Below are 15,792 nucleotides of genomic sequence, written 5' to 3'. Positions count from 1 at the left end.
CTGCTTCCCTTACTCCTTTTTTTTTTATTATATTCTTTTCAAATCCAATCTATTTAGTCATGCATACTTACAAACAGACTTGGGTGTTTATTTCTAATCTAGGACCTCATTTTGACAACTCTTCATGAAATTTATGTAGTAAGCAAATTTACAACATGTTGGTCTTTAGTAAGGATGAATAAGAATTTTCTGTCCGTGATTTATGTCCAATTTCCATTTGTAGGTAGTGTGGATTTCCAATCAAGGAGAATAGCTTAAGGAGAAAGAAAATTGAGATTATTCAGATGAAAGTATTTAAAAGTTAGCTCATTCATATAGCTGTGCTGGTTCAGATTTGGTAACTCCTACTGAAACACAATGATGAATATGATGAATTAGTTCCTAAACCGCCTTCCATTTATGTGAACAACCTATAATTCTACCTAAAATATATAAAAAGGTAAACATTTAAAAATCTAACATAGGTAAAAAGACAAAATGAGAAAAAAAATACCCTTGAGAGTGATTTGGAAATGCCATCTATCATGAATTGAATGTTTGTGTCCCCAAAATTTGTATGTTGAGGCCCTAACCTCAATGTGACTTTATTTGGAGACAGGGCCTGTGATAAAGGTTAAATGAGATCATAAGGGTGGAAATCTAATCTACTAGGGCTAGTGCCCTTACAAGAAGAGGAAGAAACACCATAGCTCTTTCCCTCCACTATATGAGGACATAGCAAAAGGTGGCCACCTGTAAGCCAGGAGGAGAGCTCTCACCAGAAACCAAATTGGCCAGCAACTTGATCTTGGACTCCCCAGCCTCTAGAAGTATGAGAAATAAACTTCCATTGGTTAAGCCACGAAGTGTATGGTATTTTAGTATGACACCCCAAGCAGACAGAGATTCCAGTCATATGTCTAAAAGTCATAGCCAATGCAAAAGAACAGGAAAAAAAAATAAGGCATAAATATAAGAAAGAAATTATTATTTTTAGATAGAATTGTCTGTCTAGAAAAATAGCATTGAGTAAACTAAAATACTATTGAAATTGTAAGAGTTGTAGTTTACTCAAACTAGGAAAACTACATGTTTTAATAATCGGTAAGAGTTGAGACGGTGAATAAGATAAATATTCAAAATCTATAGTTTCCTATTAGAATATTGGAAGACAAAAATCAAGCCCAGGCCATTTGCAATGTGAATGGAACTAGAGGGTATTCTGCTAAGCGAAATTAGTCAGAGAAAGACAAATATATGACTTTATTCATTATGTGGAATTTAAGATAAAAAACAGATGATCATACAGGAAGGGAAGCAAAATTAATATAAAAACAGAGAGGGGGACAAAACGTAAGAGACTCTTAAATATAGAAAACAAACAGAGGGTTGCTGGAGGGGTTGTGAGTGGGGGGGATGGGCTAAATGGGCAAGGAGCATTAAGGAAGACACTTGTTGGAATGAACCACTGGTTTCTACTCTTGAAATCATTATTGCACTATGTGATAACTAACTTGGATGTACATTTAAAGAAACAATTTTTTGTTTAACAAATAAAAATATTTTTTAAATAAAAAAATCAAGTCCAGATGGATTAAAGACTTAAACATGAAAAGAAAAACTACAAACTTTTAGAAAATAAGACAGTCTTAACTAATGCAACAAGATTAGGTAAAATAAATGAGATATAAGAATCAGGAAAGAAAAAGTAAATATTACATTATTTGCAGGTGATCAGGTGATATGTTATTTACATAGAAAATCTAAGGGAAGCTACTACTATTACAACTAAGAAAGGATTCAGTAAGGTTGTTGAACATAAGATCAATCAATAATGATGCTTTAAAACAACAGTTATATTACAAAATGTAATAGAAAAAAATATTCACAATAGCAATACATTCCAAAGTTCTAAAAACAAAAGATGTTTAACATCTTTTTGGAGAAAAATTATAAAATTTATCTGGACATGAAAGGCCAGAATAAATAGACATATGGTAGTTATATCCAAAATTATAAAGATGAAAATTCTTCCCAAATTATCCATAAGTACAATATAACTCCTTTTACAATCTCCATAGGACTCTGAAGAACTTTATAAACTAACTAAAAGTCCTACAGAAAAGCCCAGAACAGGTAAGATGATTCTGAAAAGAATGTAATGGAATGTTCCATTAGGCAGGGTGGGCTAACTGCTACCATCAAGTACTGCAGTATTTCAGAGGCTTAACACAATAACATTTATCCATCATGCATATCACAGTCCAATAATAGTGGCAGAAGAGCAAGGGGGAGGATGATTCTGCTCCATTTAGTCTTCCAGGAGTGCAGGATCCTCTGTCTAGTGGCTCCATCATCCGATAGAACCTCAGAGTCCTCCACTGGATCTCCTACATCCAGCCAGAAGAAGAGGTTATAGGGAGAGGGCATGGAGAATCTCAAGGGAGATTTTTAAGAGCCAGGTCTGGAAGTGGCAAATGTTGCTTTCCATCAACATTTCATTGGTCTAATTTAACTTCAATCACGACTGAAAAATTTTTAGGGGCACCTGCGTGGCTCAGTCGGTTAAGCAACCCACTCTTGATTTTGGCTCAGATTATGATCTCACAGTTTGTGAGGGCAAGCCCCACGTCAGGCCCTGTGCTGACGGTGCAGAGCCTACTTGGAATTTTCTCTCTCTGTCTCCCTCTCTGTCCCTCTCTCTCTCTCTCAACATGAATAAATAAACTTCTAAAAAAATGGCTGAAAATTTTTAGTATAGGTAAGTTTCTAGAGAAAAAGAAAACTTGGCAAACAAACAACAGTCTCTACCACAGAAGATTGATCCTGCCAAGTGGCTTACTTAAGAAGCATTAGCAATAAATAAGTATGTGATATTGTTGGAAGAAAAGCCATTTAGTTTATAGTGGGACATAATAGAGAACTCAGAGATAGGAATTAAAAATTATTGGAGAAAGTATGAACTATTTAATAAGTAGCAATGGAAAAACTCTATATAGAAACCAAAGAAATGAGATAGATCCTTATTATATACACATAATAAATTCCACACAGATTAAGGATTTAATGTGTAAAGTTCATCTTTTAAGTTATTAGAAGAAAAATAGGACTGCTGCATTACACAACTCCAGGGAGCACCATTCATGCTGTAATGTATATTAATTAGCGCCCCCTGAAGTTGTGCAGCACATTGGTCTTGTTTATGGTTAAGTGTTAAGGAAAGGATTACTTAAGCCCCCGAAATAGAATTACAAAAAGAAAATATGGATACATCTCTAAGTTTAGGCTGCAACAACTAAATGCTATAAACTGGGTGGACAATAACTTACTTCTCATAATTCTAGAAGATGGGAAGTCCAAGACCAACATGCCATAGAGTGTGGTTCTTGGTGAGGGCCCCCTACCTGGCTTGAAGTTGGCTCTCTTTTTGCTGTATCCTCACATGTCTTTTCCTTGATGTGATATATGTTCCTTGAGAAAGAGAGAGAGAGATCTCTTTCTCTTCATCTTCATATCAGGGCACTGATCTCATCAAGAGAGTCCCAGCCTAATCTAAACCTAATTACTTCCCCAAAGGTCCCACCTCCAAATAGTGTAACACTGAAGAAAAGAGTGTCATTATATTAATTTGGGGTGGTGGATATAAACATTCAATACATAACCATACATTTGACTACATTCAAACTGAAAACTTTGGTATGAAAGAAGATACATATATAAAATTAAAGCATGTTATAGATTTGGAGAGAGTACTTGAACACACGTGTTGAGTGATACAGTCTCCAAATCTATCTTTCTTCTCCTTTGTCTCTGTGGATATTATAAAAAGCCAAAAATTCAATGTCCTTGACTCTCCTACAGCTAAAGGTTTCCATGTGTCACTGATCTGGTTTATGTATATAATAGATGCTGCTCAATAGTGCTTCTTTGAAGGTTTGAAAAAAATTTTTTTAAATGTTTATTTTTGAGAGAGAGAGAGGGAGAGAGAGAGAGAGTGTGAGCGAGGGAGGTGCAGAGAGAGAGGGAGACACAGAATCCAAAGCAGGCTCCAGGCTCTGAGCTGTCAGCACAGAGCCTGATGTGGGGCTCAAACTCATGGACCATGAGATCGTGACCTGAGCTGAAGCCAGACACTTAACTGACTGAGCCACCCAGGCGCCCCCAAAGGTTTTTAATGAGTAAAGATTTAGCTGGAGCGCTCCTTTGCCCTTTTTAGCCTTTGCCTTTTATCCTCATCTGTCTTCTTCCTGAAATGTTGTTGAAATAGATTGAAGTATAGCAGCTATCTTGTCCCAGGTGATGCAAGCCATGTACTACCAAGGAGGTGAAAGTCAGAAGAGAAAGGAGCCTGGATCCTTGTAACATCAAAAATTTGATGATTTTGGTCTGTGCAAAATCTCCTGATCCAAGAAAAATATAAATATGTCTTTCTGTAGGGTTTTGGTGCTTGAAGCAAAATGGAATTTTTTTTTTTTTTTTTTTTACTTATTTATTTTGAGAGAGAGAGAGAGGGAGAGAATCCCCTACACGAGTAGAGGAGGGGCAGAGAGAGAGGGCGAGACAGAATCCCAAACAGGCTTCAGACTCTGAGCTGTAAGCACAGAGCCCGATGCAGGGCTCAAACTCACAAGCCATGAGATCATGACCCGAGCCTAAGTTGAAGGCTTAACTGACTGAGCCACCCAGGTACTCCATAGGCAAAAAACCTTTTGTACAGAATGAAGAATTCTTACAGTTAATTGAAGGACAAAGGACAAAAACTCAATAGAAAAATGGGTAAGGGAAAAGACTGGCACATAGCAGAAGAGGAGAAATAAAAGGCCAAAAACACAAATGAGAAAATAATCTCTAGAGCAGAGAAATGCAAATTAAAACAACAATGAAAAACCATTTTTTATTTATCAGTCCTGCTAATGATCTTATGTCTGATAATATAAAATGCTGGTGAGAATATGAACATATGGAACTCTCATACACTCCTAATGAGAATGTAAATTGATATACCCTACTGGAGACCAATTTGGTATTTTCTATAAAAAATGAAAATATGCATACCTAATAATGAAGCAATTTCCTTTTCTAGCATAAACTCTAGAAAACTTTCACCCATGTGTGCGTGGAGTCAGGTATAAGGATATTCATGAGAGAGCGATTTGTAGTATTAAACAGTTTGAAACAGCCAAAGTACCTTCAAATGGAGAATACATAGTGAAATATGGAACATTGGAACAATGAAATACTGTATAGCAATAAAAAGAAATAGACTATATTAGACCATAGGCGTCTCAAGAATATAATGTTAAGTGAAAAAAATCAATTGTTAGAATATATAAAACACACAAAATAGAATTATAAATTATACCAACTTAGCATGTAAAGTTATTGTTCAATAAAAAGAGAAACACTAAATTCATGCTAGTGATTACCTTGGTGGGTAGAGGGACTAGTTATGGTGCATAAAAGGTCAACTTTTTATCCAAATATTTTATTTCCCTTTAAAAAACAAATATGAAAAATGAAATAATTTTTTATGTTTTATAGAATTTTACCCAATTGCCCTACATTGTTTATTGAATAATACATCTTTTCCCCCGGATTTGAAAGGCCTCCTTTTAAAATACTAGTTCCCAGGGGTGTCTAGTATTTGGCTCAGGTCATGATCTTGCAGTATGTGAGTTCGAGCCCTACATTGGGCTCTGTACTGACAACTCAGAGACTGGAGCCTGTTTCAGATTCTTTCTCCCTCTCTCTCTCTGCCCCTCCCCTGCTTGCACTCTGTCTCTGTCTCTCTCTCAAAAATAAACATTAAAAATAAAATAGAATACTAGTTCCGACAACTCAACAAGAAAAAACAATCAGATTTTAATATGGGCAAGAGACTTGAATAGACATTTCTCTAAAAAAGATGCAAATGGCCAGTAAACACATTAAGTGATGCTTAACATCACTATCTCATCAGGGAAATGCAAATCAGTTTTTCTTGGTTTATTTTTAGATTTTCCATTTCTTTCCTTTTTTAAAAAAATTAACACTGTTTTTTAAAGTTTATTTTATTTATTTTGAATAAGAGAGTGAGCAGGGGAGGGGCAGAGAGAGAGGGAGAGAGAGTCCCAAGCAGGCTCCATGCTGCCAGGGCAGAGCCCTACATGGGGGGCCCCGAGATCATGACCTGAGCTAAAACCAAGAGTTGGATGCTCAACCAACCGAGCCACCCAGGGACCCTTATTTTCTATTTCTTTATTGATTTTTTTCATCTTGTTCACACAGTGCTTTCTTGACTTTCTCCACATCTTTTTTTTAGTTCTTTGCGTAGTTTTAAGGGTGCTCAGTCAGTTCAGCATCTAACTCTTGACTTCTGCTCAGTTCATGATCCCAGGGTTGTAGAATTGGATTGAGCCTCTCTCGTTGGGGTGTGTGCTGAGCCTGGAGTCTGCTTGAGATTCTCTCTCACTCTCCCTCTGCCTCTCTCCTCTGCTTGTGCTCTCTCTGTCTAAAATAAAAAATCCATCGGTTGTTTTAAAGTCTGTCTAATGTATTTGCCATTAATTAGATCTTTATGAGTGACATTTGCTATTTTGTTTTGATTGAATGGGCCATATTTCCTGTTCTTTGTATGTCTTGTGATTTTGTTGTTGTTGTTTTTGAATACTGGGTATTTGAATCTAATAATGTGATAACTCTGGATATCAGATTCTCCCTTGTCTCCTGGATTTCCTGATTTTTGTTATTGTTTTTTGTTTACTGTCATTGTTTGTTGATTGTTGTAGGGTGCCTCTGTGCTGAGGATGAGCCTGTGGTATGAACTAAATGTCTTCTCAGATCTTCTCTGAGCCTTTCTCTGGACATGTGGTCACCTCTAATTTTTCTTATATTTGCAGTTGTTTTTCAATGTCATAATGTTTAATATCTGGCTCTGGAAAGGGGATAAAAAAAACTGAAAATGAAGTGGAGGGTAGGGTGCTAGTCCTTTAAAGTCTCTGGTAATAACTTCAAACAATGGGGAGGGGCTTGCAACCATTGAGAGAGGTGCTACACTTCTCTGATCAAATCAGAGAAGAGATTAGAGATCTCCTAATCCCTGTATTTGGAGGAGAGGGGTTTTTTTTGCCCATTCTGACACCCACAAGCCGTATTCAGGCTGCTCTAGGAATACCTACACATCTGCCTGCCTGCCAGTGGCAGGAGGTGGGGGATGGGTAGCTGCTAATGTGCTAAGTGCTGAAAATGACCAAAAGTAACTGCAATTTTCCTTCACATTTTTTTCAGGAAGTTGCAAACTGTCAATAGACTCTAGAATAGTTACATCAGGCATATTCTGCCAGTGCAGTTGTTGCCTACTTATGTGGGGAGGCAGATTCCTGGTACTTCCTACTCTACCATCTCCCCAGAATCCTCTCGTGAACACTCACTTTTAAACTGATGGTGTGCTGGGGCGCCTGGGTGGCTCATTCGGTAAGTTTCTGACTTCAGGTCAGGTCATGATCTCATGGTTTGTGGCTTCAAGCCCTGTGTCAGGCTCTGTGCTGACAATCCAGAGCCTGGAGCCTGCTTGGGATTCTGTGTCTGTCTCTCTCTCTGCCCCTCCCCCACTCACGCTCTGTCTCTCTTTCAAAAATAAATAAACGTTAAAAAAAAAACAAAAAACCTGGTGGTGTGCTGAGTAGTTTATGGTAATCTTATTTACTACTCTCAAAATACAGAAATTAGCAAGGTTTATACAACTTCCCCAGAGTCTCACAGCTGGTGGATGGTCAAGGCTGTATTAAAAAAAAAATTTTTTTTAATGTTTATTCATTTTTTTTAAATGTTTATTCATTTTGAACACATGCAGGGAAGGGGTAGAGAGAGAGGGAGACACAGAATTGGAAGCAGGCTCCAGGCTCTGAGCTTTCAGCACAGACTCCGACATGGGGCTTGAACCCACAAACCGTGAGATCGTGACCTGAGCCGTAGTTGGATGCTTAACCAACTGAGCCACCCAGATGCTCCAGTTAAGGTTTTATTTAAAACAAACGAAGGAAGGTACTTCCAAAACAGCAGAATATGAACCTTCAAAACCTGCTTCTACATAAAAGCAATGAGAACACCAGCAAAACTTTAAAAAAATAACTTTTACCTAAACTCTGGAAATTATAACTATTAAAAATTAACTCTGGGAGGCGCCTGGGTGGCTCAGGTGGTTAAGCGTCCATCTTCAGCTCAGGTCATGATCTCTCGGTTCTTGAGTTCAAGCTCCACATCAGGCTCTGTGCTGACAGCTCAGAGCCTGGAGCCTGCTTCGGATTCTGTGTCTCCCTCTCTCTCTGCCCCACCCCAGCTTGCACTCTGTCTCTCTCTTGTCTCTCAAAAATGAATAAATGTTAAAAAAAATTTTTTTTAAATTAACTCTGGAAATCAAGGAGAATTGATTCAGGAAAACAGCTGAATCCAAGTAAGAACAGCAAGCTTTGTAGTGTTTGAACTTGTCTTTACACTCCTCTCTTTCTGGCTCTGCAGTAGACTTGAAAAGGAACTGTCTTACAGTCATAGTTCTTTGAAAAGCATCATCCTAGCAGCCTCTTGAGGGGGAAGAACAGGTGGGGAAAGTCCCCGAAAGTCTGATCCCCAGAGAATTATCACTAGTTGACCTTGCTGGCAGCTCCCTGGAAAAACCCCATTCTCAGGGCTTATCTTTCACTTGACTTGGAACTCACTGGCACCAACAATCCTAGCCTCAAGTCATTTATCAAACACCAATCAGTTGTGGGGTTTGGGGGGTTTTTTTTTGGTTTGTTTTTATTTATTTTTTAATGTTTTAGTTTTGAGAGAGAGAGAGAGAGAGAGAGAGAGAGAGAGAATGCCATTGCAATGGCTGTGGCAGCAATAACATTTGGGGCAAATAAAAGGTTGAATCAAAAACATAAAAGGAAAATCTGGAGAATGAAATGTCCAGAGAGAGTTTTGAAAAGCAGCAACATGGGGGCGCCTGGGTGGCTCAGTAGGTTAAGCGGCCGACTTCGGCTCAGGTCATGATCTCACGGTCCGTGAGTTCGAGCTCTGCATCGGGCTCTGTGCTGACAGCTCAGAGCCTGGAGCCTGTTTCAGATTCTGTGTCTCCCTCTCTCTGACCCTCCCCCGTTCATGCTCTGTCTCTCTCTGTCTCAAAAATAAATAAACGTTAAAAAAAATAATAATTAAAAAAAAAAAAAGAAAAGCAGCAACATGTATTTTTGGAAATCTAATTTTTGTTAATGTTTATTTATCTTTGAGAGAGAGAACGCAAGTCAGGGAGGGGCAGAGAGAGGGAGACACAAAATCTGAAGGAGACTGCAGGCTCTGAGCTGTCAGCACATAGTGTGACATGGGGCTCAAACCCACTAACTGTGAGATCATGACCTGAGCCCAAGTCTGACGCCTAACTGACTGAGCCACCCAGGTGCTCCTATTTTGGGAAATCTAGAATACCACAAATATATGCAGAGTTGTGCATGTACCCAGGAGACACTGAGACACCGAGTAGATACTTCGGTGGCCACAAATGACAAAGAATACAGACATTACAGAATTAGCTCAGAAAAATTATTAAACCAAAAACCAAACGACAACAACAAACAGGAACAGCATTAAATCCTGGGTAGAAACCCAGATGTTCTTGCCCCATGCTGCACATGGTAGTCTTGGATAGCACCCAGGGCTACATGTATATGTATTGCAAAATTTTTCCCAGTTGTAGTGAACACTTTTAGCTATTATTTTCTTTGATTACTACTTTCTCTGGAAGAGAGATCACCAATCTCAGGGTGTTCAAATAATTATGCTAATAGCTGTTTGAACATGTGTCCATTGCCAAAGCTAATGATTGGAAAGAAGAGCCAATTCCAGTTGGACTACTCAGATTTTCTTTTTGAGGAATATGAGTTTGGAACTTAGGGATTTGAGCTGAGGATGGGATTCTGGAATGGTGGAGATGAAAAACTTGGGTGCCCAAATTTGCCATGCTTTCCACCATTTAGAAAGGGCAGCAAAAGCAAAACAAAACAAAACAAAACAAAACAAAACCTTTGCAAAGAAAACAGGGTGCTAAATGAGAATGCTGCATGGGTTCCTGATGGCCTTCTAAATGACTGATTGCATTTGTAGTTTTGAGTTCTGTGAGTGAGCCTGATTTTTCATAATGAAAATATTTTCTTCTTGGGGCGCCTGGGTGGCTCAGTCGGTTGAGCGTCCGACTTCGCCTCAGGTCATGATCTCGCAGTCTGTGAGTTTGAGCCCCGTGTCGGGCTCTGTGCGGACAGCTCAGAGTGTAGAGCCTGCTTCTGATTCTCTCTCCCTCTGTCTCTCTGCCCCTCTTGCATTCATGCTGTGTCTCTCTCCCTGTCAGAAATAAATAAACATTAAAAAAATATTTTCTTCTTTTTCCGTTTTCCCCTTTTGTCTTTTTCCTTCTTATGCTACCTTGGGTTTTGTTTTCTGTAACTTCCAACTAAGGAAATCTAACTTTACATGGGTTGTCATCTGTCTTTAGAACTTTTAAATTATTATTTTGTTCATTTGTCAGGGAAAGAGAAATTCCCCTAGGTATTTCCAACACTACGGGATTTATAAAACCGTTGGAAGGGTTGGAGGGACAAAGTTCAGGGTAGGGCCATTACTAGCTAGTTCACTGCAAAGTTCAAAGAATGAGATACTTGTTATTGCTGGTGAGGTCAACTGTTCCCAAAACAGTTCTGATTGTCACAAATGCCTGCAGCATCTTATTGAGGTGGAAAATGGGAGGTGGAGGAGGATGTGTTGATTCAGCAGCTTCCAAAATTAACAAGTGATTAATTCATTCAAGCCATGCTAGAAATATCACAGCTTCTGGAAAAGAAGAAAAAACAACATGAGATTTCACTTAAAAACTATATTTTTTCCTGTAGGACTCCAGGCACTTTGCATTTTTAGCCACTGTTAATTTTTAATTATTTCACGATGACAGCTTGTTCCCCACTAAAACAACATTGGCATTTTGCGATGGCTTGACTTAATGTGTCTGAGGGAGATCTTTCCCCGCCATGTTAAAGGAATAATCACACTTGCTTGAATACTAGCCTATAGGTCTGGCCTGCTACAAATATGACTCTATATTAAAGGATTTCCACAACCAATTATAATAAAATTTGAAGGAGAGTTTACAATTCCTTCTATATCCTGAAATTCTCTTGTCTTCTGTGGGCCTTGCTAAACCGTTTGAACAGATCATTCCATTAACCCTCCTTCTCTGGGGATTCCTGGATGGTATCGTTAATTTGACAAGAAGCAAAGAGAGGTAATAATTGAGGGTTGTAGACTCCTAGAATGTCAGTTAATCCTAGAATGTCCTGTAACGGACTAAATTGTGTTCCCTGCAAAATTCATATCATATATTGAAGTCAAAACCTCAAGTACCTTAGAGTGTGAATATATTTGGAGATGGGCCTTTAAATAGGTAATTAAGGTGAATGAGGTCAGAGGACATGACCCTAATCTAACATGACTGGTGTCCTTATCAAAAGACAACATTAGGATATAGACACCAGGGAAAAGGCCCTGTATGAGGACATAGTGAGAAGATGACCATCTACAAGCTAAGGAGAGGGGCTTTCGGAGAAACCACACCTGCTGACACTTTGATTTCTTGCCTCCAGAGCTTTGAGAAAATAAAATTCTGTTGTTTAAGCCACTCAGTGTGTGGTATTTTGTTTTGGTAGCCTGAGCAGACTAATACATCCTCCCCCCTTCTTTTTGGTAGAGAACATGATCATGTCACATAGTGGTGGTGGATGAGGACAGCAGGGAATTGGGGGGAGGACCCTGGTTGCCTTGACTCCTTGTTTCTTTCCATTATACCACATTTCTAGTCTATATTCTGGTTTGTTGACCACACACTTCCAATTTAGTATCCTGAGATACAATGTAGTGCATTAACTTTTCAGAAGTCTGAGATTCATTAGGTATGCAGTGTCACTTGTGTCCCAGATAACAAGGGAAGCAATCATGTACCCAGATAGTCAAAATTATTATTTCCTGGGACATCTCTTAATCCTTCTGAGCTAAGGTCTTTATGATCATCAGCAATCTGCTATTTCAAAGTTGAATATATGAAATTTCAATTTATCCCCATGCACATGTGCAGAATTTGCAGTTACAAACTGTTTTCCATTACCAAAATGATTATCTTGACTAGATATCCATGATTTTCTGCTTGAGCCTCAGTATACATCATTTAGTTTAATAGAAACACTTTTATTCTCTATTCTGTTGGGATTTCTTTGGGAGACATTTCATTTTAATTTATTTGAACAAAACCCACAGAAAAATGCTAAATCAGTAAATTGTTTAAAGGTGCACATTTTGGGAGAGAAGCTGGACTCGAAAGGTTTCATGATGTTCATAATTTAGTGTCACCATGTCTACTTGCAATTTTTAATGTTAATTCTTGGCTGTTTAGTCACCTTTGTAACTTGGAAAAGAAAGTTGTCTCCTCTTTTTTTGGGGGGGGGTTGTATCATTTTTTATCATATCAAAACAAGCAAAAATATGTAATTTTTTCCTTCTTTAATATTTGAAGCAAGGGATTTTTCATCTGCCTGTACTTTTTCGGGTCAGTTTAGTTAGATATAATTTAGTTACAATAAAACTCACGGATTTTAAGTGTGCAATTCAATAAAGTTTGAGAAGTGCATTTAGTCATGTAAGCCTCACTACAATCATGATCTAGGACATTTCCATCACCTCTAAAAGTTTACTTGTGTCTATTTGGAGTCTGGTCTCTGGCAAAGCTTGATCTGATTTCTATCACTGAAGCTTTGCCATTTTTAAAATTTCATATAAATGAAATAGTACAATATGTAGTCATATGTGTATCTGTTTTCTTTAAAAAAATTTTTTTTTAAATGCTTATTTACTTTGAGGGAGAGAGGAAGTGTGTGTATGAGAGGGGGAGGGGCAGAGAGAGAAAAATAATCCTCAGCAGGCTCCCCTATTCGGAGCTCGATCCCATGAACCACAAGACCATGACCTGAGCCAAGATCAAGGTGACGCCCAACCTACTGGGCCACCCAGGCGCCCCTGTGTCTGTCTGCTTTTGCTTAGCAAATTGCATTTGAGATCCATCCATGATTTTGTGTTACGTTCCATTATGTTACATTACGTTACATTTTGTTGCTGAATAGTATTCTATTGTTTGTTTATCCATAGCTGTTTGAAGGACATTTGAGTCATTCCCAGCTTTTATACAGCTACCATAAACATTCACATCGTGGTTCTTGTGTGAACATAAATTTTCATTTCTCTTGGGTAGATACCTACCAGTAGGATTACGAGGTTATATACTAGGTATATGTTTGGCTTTATAAGAAAGTGCTACACTGCTTTCCAAAGTGGCTGTAGCAGTTTGCAGCCAATAACATATGACAGTCCAATTACTCTACATTCTCACTAGCACTTGCTTTTGTCAGGATTTTTTTTTTTTAAATGTTTGTTCATTTATTTATTTATTTAGAGGCTGGGGAGGGACAGAGAGGAGACAGAATTCCAAAAAGGCCCCACTCTGTTAGTGAGGAGACTGATGTTGGGTTCCATCTCACAAACTGAGATCCTGACCTGAGCCCAAATCACTAGTTAGATGCTCAACCAAGTAAGCCACCCAGGCCCCTCAGGATTTTTTTTTTTTTTTTTTAATTTTAGCTATTCTAATGGGTGTGTGGTGTAGTCTTTTAAAATTTATACTCCAGCCAGGTGGAGTGGAGTATTATCTTATTACGGCTTTAATTTTCATTTACTTGATGGATAATGAGTTGCATACCTTTTTTTCATATATTTATTGGCCATTTGTGAAATGTAGTTGTCTTCTTTTGTCCATTTTTTATTGGCTTGTCTTTTTTTTTTTTTTTAATTTTTTTTTTCAACGTTTATTTATTTTGGGGACGGAGAGAGACAGAGCATGAACGGGGGAGGGACAGAGAGAGGGAGACACAGAATCCAAAGCAGGCTCCAGGCTCTGAGCCATCAGCCCAGAGCCTGACGCGGGGCTCGAACTCACGGACCGTGAGATCGTGACCTGGCTAAAGTCGGACGCTTAACCGACTGCGCCACCCAGGCGCCCCAAGGCTTGTCTTTTTTTAAATTGACTTGGGGGAATTTTTAAAAATTATATTCTCGGTATGAGTCCTTCGTCAAACATTTATGTTGTGGCTTATCTTTTCACTTTCTTCAAAAAAAATTTTTTTTAAATGTTTGTTCATTTTGGAGGGAGGGAGGGAGGGAGAAATAGAGCATCAGCAGGGGAGGGGCAGAGAGAGAGGGAGACATAGAATCTGAAGCAAGCCCCAGGCTCTGAGCTGTCAACACAGAGTCTGATGTGGGGCTTGAACCCACAAACTGTGGGATCATGAACTGAGCTGAAGTCGGACATTCAACCGACCGAGCCACTTAGGCACCCCTTCACTTTCTTAATACTATTTTTTAATGAGCAGAGCGTTTTAACTTTAATGATGGCTATAGTAGGCTGATTAATGGACTTCCATAGATGTCTGTGTCCTAATCCCTGGAAACTATGAGTATGTTACCTCACATGGCAAAGGGGACTTTGCAAACATAATCAGGTTAAGGATCTTGAGCTGGGGAGATTATCCTAGATTACCCATACCCTGGGATGTATGTAGTCACAGGGTCCTTATAAGAGGGAGTGATGATGGTCAGAGTCAGAAAGGAGGAGATCTTTCTATAGAAGCAAAGTCAGAGAGAGATTTGATGATGCTTTTTTCTGAGTTGAAGATTGAAGAAAGGACCATGAGCCAAGGAATGCAGGTAGCTTCTAGACATGGAAAAGGCAAGGAAATGTATTCTCTGGAGTCTCCAAAAGGAACAAAGCCCCATTAACACCTTAATTTTAGTTGACTGTGACTTTGACCTCCAGAGCTACAACGATTATAGATTAGTGTTGCTTTAAGTCACTAAATTTGTTGTAATTTGTTACATAAACATTGGAAATGAATGCAATGGCTTACCTTTTCACTTTATTAAAAAGCAACTTATCAAATTCTTTTCTTTATTTTTTAGTGTTTATTGTATACTGGTTAACATTTGCCTACCCCGTGCTTGTGAAGTTATTCTATGTTTTCTTGCAGAAGCTTTACTGCATTACCTTTTACATTTGGACCTATGATATATCCTGAATAAATTTTGGAGTATGGTGTGAAGTAAGGTCAATGTTCATTAAAAAAAAATACCCCACAAATATCCAATGGCTCTAGCACAGGTACTGGGAAAATAGAATTCTTTCCCTCCTTGAACTGCATTGGCATTTTTGTCATTAATCCACTTTCTGTATCTGTTCCAAAGAGTTGTCTATTCTTACATCAAGCCCACACTGTCTTAATTTATTTAGCTTTATAGTAAACCTTGAAATTTGGTAGTGTGATTCTTCTACTTTAGTTTTGTCTTGGCTATACTTGGGTCTTTGCATTTCTAGACAGATTTTAGAATCACCTTGTCAATTTTTACAAAGCTGTTAGGATTTTGAATAGGGTTGTACAAGGTAAGCTGTTCTGGTACAGAAATTTAGATCCTTTACTTCTGCTAAATTTTATTCTATTGAATCTTTGCGTATATATTTTTTCTGGCTTATCTGTTAATAACTGTGACTTTGTAATATTTATAACTTAATGTAAATTTATGATAGTAACATGTGCTTATGGTATAGAGTCATATTTGCTTAGTTTAGTGGAGGGAAAAACGGTTTTGAAACTGTGGGTCATGAAATCAATTAGGGGTCCTTGTATCATATTTAGTTTTATAAAACTTTTAATTTTG

The sequence above is a fragment of the Panthera tigris genome, chromosome B4, assembly GCF_018350195.1.
Source record: "Panthera tigris isolate Pti1 chromosome B4, P.tigris_Pti1_mat1.1, whole genome shotgun sequence".
In the NCBI taxonomy this organism is placed as follows: Eukaryota; Metazoa; Chordata; class Mammalia; order Carnivora; family Felidae; genus Panthera; species Panthera tigris.
Note: the sequence above shows the minus strand (reverse complement) of the source record.